This window comes from Triticum dicoccoides, chromosome 7A (genome assembly GCF_002162155.2).
Source record: "Triticum dicoccoides isolate Atlit2015 ecotype Zavitan chromosome 7A, WEW_v2.0, whole genome shotgun sequence".
In the NCBI taxonomy this organism is placed as follows: domain Eukaryota; kingdom Viridiplantae; phylum Streptophyta; class Magnoliopsida; order Poales; family Poaceae; genus Triticum; species Triticum dicoccoides.
The window spans coordinates 543268317-543275399 of record NC_041392.1 but is presented as its reverse complement, the minus strand read 5'-3'; positions in this window follow the sequence as shown (position 1 = coordinate 543275399).

Below are 7083 nucleotides of genomic sequence, written 5' to 3'. Positions count from 1 at the left end.
GGGGAGGAGTGGGTGGTGTGCGGTAGTGGATAGGGTTCGGGGGAGTGGGGGAGAGGATAAGAGAGTGGGGTGGGGCGCTGCCGATTGGGCCAGGTGGGCCGGTCGGGTGGCCTAGAGGCCAGCTGGGCCACGGCCCAGCAGGGAGGGGTTTTCTCCTTTTTTCTGTTTTTGTATTCTCCTTTTTCTGTTTTACTCATTTAGCTACTTTTATGTACTTAGTGTAGGTACTAAACGATTTTAGTTAAAGTTGATACTCCTCACATAATTACCTACTGATATTATGGGTATTGTCCAAAAGGTTTGCGGGGTTATTTGGAATTGTTTGAAAATAAGTTCACATTTTAAAAGGCATAAAAGTGTTGCATGACCACTTTAATTATTTCCAGGGGAGATTTAAAAATCCATTTAATGTTAGATCCTTCATGTTAATTACCTAGTGAATATTTGCAACCGACCGAACATTTTTGTTTTACCGGTTGAAGAAATAATAATCTGACTTTATTTTAAATTTGAATTTGAATCGGGTTTGGATCAAAGTGAGGTTTAGCAAATTAACTGCGATGACATGGCAACATTAGGAGGGGGTTACTGTAGCTTAATTACCCGGGCGTCACAATTCTCCTCCACTATAAGAAATCTCGTCCCGAGATTTAGGAGGGGAGCATCGGGAAGGGATTGGGTTACAAAAAACAATCTAATGGATCTTCTCGGTCTTGGTTGCTCTTCCCGAAGAGGTCGACCCATTATGTTGATGTCTTCATTTCTCTGCTTTAGGTCATCATTATGAAGTCTTCATCCTTTCTTCGGGGGTTCCATCGTTCTTAGAAATAGGTAACGGGGCAGATCGGCAACGACAGAATGCTATAAGGGTAATAATCTGGGATTAACCCATGACTGGGCATACGAGTACCTATCGAGTTGAACAAATAAAACACATCGAGGGTAAAGTTTGAAGATACCATAAGAAGTTTCAAGCAGCCAGGCAATCGTTCAATGCCTAGACAAAAGATGAAAGGGTTTCAGGGCAACGCGAATAAGTATTGCGTCTGATACTAGAATAGGTCATCTCTAGGAAGGTGACCTGTGGATGCATACGGAGTCAAGCGCGAGGAATAACCTTGGAAACCGGGGTTACAGGAGAGTCAGGTTTCGATCCTGTGGAACTGTGGGTTATGGGCCCACCATGTGGTTCAAAAGTAGGAAGGGCGCCGACATATTGCACGGTCATGGTAGCCAGGCATGGCAGAGGTTAGCCTGTCAGTTATGTTGGCAACAATGTCGATACCAAGGGCGAGGGACGAAGAGAACCATCTTCCTGGTCGTTGAACGAGGCGGACCAATAGGCAAAGTTCTCATCCATTGGTGGTTACCGGAATGTCAACAACAATAGTAACAGGGTCTTGCTAACAGAATTGTACACCGAGGTGTTTACACAAGCGGGAGAATATTAATGCTTAGATCATATGGATCACAAGAAACGTTAAACCAACCAATGGAAAGGAAAATATGGTTATCAGATTAAACAGAATAATGGAAAGGAAAATGTGTTTAAACACTTATTTCAAGGGTATATCCTTCCCAAGGGCAAGCAGAGCATGATATCCATGATAGGACAGCAAGTTCAAAAGCATTTAGATAAAGGGACGAGGGGAGAATCATGATAATACCCATACAACAGTGTTTGGATAATTGATCAAGAATCATGCAGCATTGCGCTTCCACTATTCTCAATGATATTCAGAATACCATAGTCATGCTCCGAGGTAGTGATATCATGGTGTTTTAAGTAATGGTTGGATCGAAAGATCACAAGAGATACAAAGGAACACTTCCAAGATTATCTCAGAACTTAAGGATTAACCAAACACAACTAGGTCTATGTTGGCGGAAAGCCAAGGATGTCATCGATGATATCACAAATCATCGAGGGGCAGGGATGGTATTTCTAGCCATGAATTCAATGGACATCTCCGAGGGAGACAATATAGTGTCGGTGATCACGACACATTTATCGTGGGATTTAAAGGAGATGAAATCGATCGGTGATGACATCTAATCAAAGGGAGGATGAAGCGAAAGATTATTGAAGCCACGAATACTACACAAACTTGAAATCAAGCTTGTTCTTCAAGGCAAAATGATATGACGAGGAAGATCAACGTAAGTTTAGTTCATCATCGAAAATTATGCTCAGGGAAGAAGAACCAGGTAGCACAGTTAAAATTTAGCACAATAAGGATATAGACAATCAGGCTAGGAATGACATGAAGGATTATTAAACTCATAAGCAACAAAAATTACTTAGCGTTATCGTATCGGAGTGCGGAATCGATTCACAATTTGGTGTTCTCGGTTGACGACAACCCAGAACCCAGGAAAATTGGAATCGGTGAGAAATAACAGTTGATGAAGAACCCATAAGAAGTAATGCAGTTCCATGATATTCTCGAGATACTAGAGTGTAATACTCGACGGTAGAGCAGAGTAGAGGGTGGACGTGAAATGATCTGCAGAAGACAAGTGCTTTAACTTGCCCGAGAAATGGGATCAAAGAGAAAATATGGTCGGAACCACGATTGCATAGGATCAATTCACAGATACCAGATGATATTATATCAACGAAATAGTTATTATAACAAGAAGCTTCTATGGTAGGTTCCACATCGTGTCCATGGGCATGAACACAAAGTTCAAGGTCGACTCCCACTTCTTCAATGTATAACCTTTCAATCACTTTTCGCTCTCCGAAAATGACATTAGTTGTTGAAAGCTTTACCTGGCGCAATACCAGATAAGTATGACCCGTGAAATCTTTCGGGTTCATACAGAGTAAGGAAGGCATAGGTTCAACCCATCAGGGTCTCTTAGGAACATATACCACAAACTTCAGGAGTAAATAGCACAAGCTCGAAAGTAGAGCATGGTTGGTCAATCAGAGGATAGGTTTTACCAATGGTGAAAGAACTTCCAAAGTTATTGAATATGAAGGACACTATCGGATAAAATCCAACAAAGGATCCGGTGGTCCTCAAAGGATCTGAGGTGAGCATCGGTACTCAACCAGAGGAAGAAACAATGCAAGGATCAGACTATAGTAACGACTGACTAATTCAAAGCTCAAATGCAAAAGAATTATGATTTCCAATCAAGGGATCAGAAGCAAACACTCTGATTAAGGATAGATAAGTTGTGTATGCTTAGGGGTACAATCGATGGCAATCCGATTGGTCGAGAACCAGCTCATGTTTAAAATGATGTCTGAGCCGCAAGGATAAATCCTGAGGATTGCAAGCATCCACAGCATATCGAATCAATAGACTCTAGATGATAATGACAAAGGATGCCAATAAGATTACCAGACTTATTAGATTAATCATAATGCTAGCAATCAAGAATTTTCAAGAGCAATAGGCTGTTGAGGATTTTCATAAGAACGAAAGGTATTACTAAGACTTTTGTGAAATACCTGAATCAACTGGGGATGAGCGGATACTCGGTAAGTGCGAGAATTATCCGTAGGGGTATTCAGGTGACAAAGGACAGCAAGGCACTAAGCTCAAAGGATTCTCGGAACAACAGAGAGAATTTCGGGGTATCTTGTAGTAACAAGATCAACTGGGAAACATTGTATGAATGGCGAGTATACGTGGTTATCCATAGGGGTTTATCGATGGAAGGGAATTGCATAAGCGATGGCACAAAGTATCGAGAGAACATCGGAGAGTATCTTCGGATCCTTCTCGTGCAGCAGACGATCATCTGTAACAAGGGGCTCTTCGGGAGAAAGTTGTTACGAGAACCTAATGTTAGAGTTTAGCAAATTCATTTAACCTGAATAGAAGAGAGATCAGAGTCCCAGAGTATAGGTCGAGGAATAAAAGATCATAATACCACCCAATGGCGACGTGGGCCTCTAAGCCGCACAGCCATGTTAGTAAAAGTTTTTCAATACCTAGACTCAACTTCGGCCAAGGAGTTTGGAAGGGGGATTCCTACAGGCAGTCGGCTCTGATACCAGCTTGTGACGCCCCCGATTCAATCGTACACTAATCATACACGCAAACGTGTATGATCAAGATCAGGGACTCACGGGAAGATATCACAACACAACTCTACAATTAAAATAAGTCATACAAGCATCATATTACAAGCCAGGAGCCTCGAAGGCTCGAATACAAGAGCTCGATCATAGACGAGTCAGCGAAAGCAACAATATCTGAGTACGGACATAAGTTAAACAAGTTTGCCTTAAGAAGGCTAGCACAAACTGGGATACAGATCGAAAGAGGCGCAGGCCTCCTGCCTGGGATCCTCCTGAACTACTCCTGGTTGTCGTCAGCGGGCTGCACGTAGTAATAGGCACCTCCAGTGTAGTAGGAATCATCGTCGACGATGGCGTCTGGCTCCTGGGCTCCCACATCCGGTTGCGACAACCAAGTAGAAGGGATAGGGGGAAAAGAAGGAGAAAGCAACCGTGAGTACTCATCCAAAGTACTCGCAAGCAAGGAGCTACACTACATATGCATGGGTATATGTGTAAAGGGGCCATATCGGTGGACTGAACTACAGAATGCCAGAATAAGAGGGGTATAGCTAATCCTGTCGAAGCCTACGCTTCTGGCAGCCTCCGTCTTGCAGCATGTAGAAGAGAGTAGACCGAGGTCCTCCAAGTAGCATCGTGTAGCATAATCCTACCCGGCGATCCTCTCCTCGTCACCTTGTTAGAGAGCGATCACCGGGTTATATCTGGCACTTGGAAGGGTGTGTTTTATTAAGTATCCGGTTCTAGTTGTCATAAGGTCAAGGTACAACTCCAAGTCGTCCTGTTACCAAAGATCACGGCTATTCGAATAGACTAACTTCCCTGCAGGGGTGCACCACATTTCCCAACACGCTCGATCCCCTTTGTCCGGACACACTTTTCAGGGTCATGCCCGGCCTCGGAAGATCAACACGTCGCAGCCCTACCTAGGCACAACAGAGAGGTCAGCACGCCGGTCTAAATCCTATGGCGCAGGGGTTTGGGCCCATCGCCCATTACACACCTGCATGTTGCAAGGGCGACCGGACAGCAAACCTAGCAACCTCCATTACAAAGGAAGTTGCGTTACGCGGTCCAACCCAGTGCGCGCCGCTCAGTCGCTGACGTCACGAAGGCTTCGGCTGATACCACGACGTTGAGTGCCCATAGCTGTCCCCACGTAGATGGTTAGTGCGTATAGGCCAGTAGCCAGACTCAGATCAAATACCCAGATCTCGTTAAGCGTGTTATTTTGAAGTAACCGCGAACGCCGACCAGGGCCAGGCCCACCTCTCTCCTAGGTGGTCTCAACCTGCCCTGTCGCTCCGCCTCAAAGTAACAGTCGAGGGCCGTCAGGACCCCATGCCCACCTCTACCGGGATGGAGCCACCTGCCCCTTCAGCCCCCATCTCCGAACAATATCATAACTAATGTAACAGTATAAGTATATATCATATGCCCGTGATCACCTCCCGAAGTGATCACGTCCCAGTAGTATAGCATGGCAGACGAACAAGAGTGTAGGGCCACTGATGGAACACTAGCATCCTATACTAAGCATTTAGGATTGCAGGTAAAGGTAACAATAGTAGTAGCAAGGACAGGCTATGCATCAGGATAGGATAACGGAAAGCAGTAACATGCTACACTACTCTAATGCAAGCAGTAGAGAGAAGAACAGGCGATATCTGGTGATCAAAGGGGGGGGCTTGCCTGGTTGCTTTGGCAAGAAGGGTTCGTCGTCGATGTAGTCGATCACATGGATACTAGCAGCGGTCTCAGGGCCTATCGGAAAGAAGTAACAGAGTGGGAACACAATAAATAACAGAGCAATCAAAGTATCACAAAGCATATAACAAGACAATACGTGGTGCTAGAGGTGACCTAACGCGGTGCGAGGTGGTACCGGTGAAGGGGGGACATCCGGGAAAATATCCTGGTGTTTCGCATTTTCGGACAGATGAATCGGAGGGGGAAAGTTGCGTGTTCTCTATGCTAGGGATGCATGGCGGACGAACGGGCTGCGTATCCGGATTCGTCTCGTCGTTCTGAGCAACTTTCATGTACAAAGTTTTTCCATCGGAGCTACGGTTTATTTTATATTAATTTTAAAAGATTTAAATCATTTTTAGCATTTATTTAATTATTTAAATCAACATTATCCACAATAGTGTTTGCTGACGTCATCATGACATCAGCATGATGTCATCAGGCAACAGGGCGTTGACCTAGTCAAACTGACGTGTGGGCCCCACATGTCATTGACTGTTCTGTTAATTAACAGTAGTTAATTAGGTTAATTTTTCATCAGGTTAATTAATCATAATTAGTTAATTTAAACAAAATTAATTAAGTTAATTATTTGGCTAATTAATTAATTAATTTTATTATTATTTATTTATCATTTTTTAATTCTTTTTCATTCATTTTTTATACGTTCTGGGGCGCGGGGCCCAACTGTCATAGGCCCCTGTGGCCTTGGCGGGTACAGGGCGCGGTTGCGGGCGCAACGGGCACCCGGGCGTTTGCACCCGAAGGGCAGACCCGGGGCGCCGTGGGGTACCGGAACTGGCCGTCGGTGTGGCGTGGCCTGCGGGGCCAGAGGCGGAGGCGGGGCACGGGACGACGGCGCCAACACCAGGGACGGCGACGAGCACGACGCGATAGGGGGAAGGCAGCGGTGGGCGGCGAAGTGCGGGTGTGTGTGCGCACGACGGTTGCGGTGGTGCAGCGATAGCGAGGGCTCGCGCCGGGGCCGGTGGGGAGGCTCGGCATCCACAGGAGCAGGGGAGGCGGGTCAAGTGGGACCAAGCGGATGCGGGTTTGGTCGCGGCCGGAGGCGGAGTAGAGCGGGGGGAAACAGGGGCGCAGCCACGCGCCGGGAGCAGACGGCGCGGGCGTGCTTGTGCACGGTGGCCGGGGCCGCGGCCGGAAGCAAGCAGCAGCAAGGGGCTGGCCACGGCGCGCGAGCGAGATGGCACCAGGATGGGACGGAGTGGAGGCCAAGGGCGATAGGGGGTGCGGACGAGGCGGGGCAAGTGCTTGCGTGAGGCGGCCAGGCA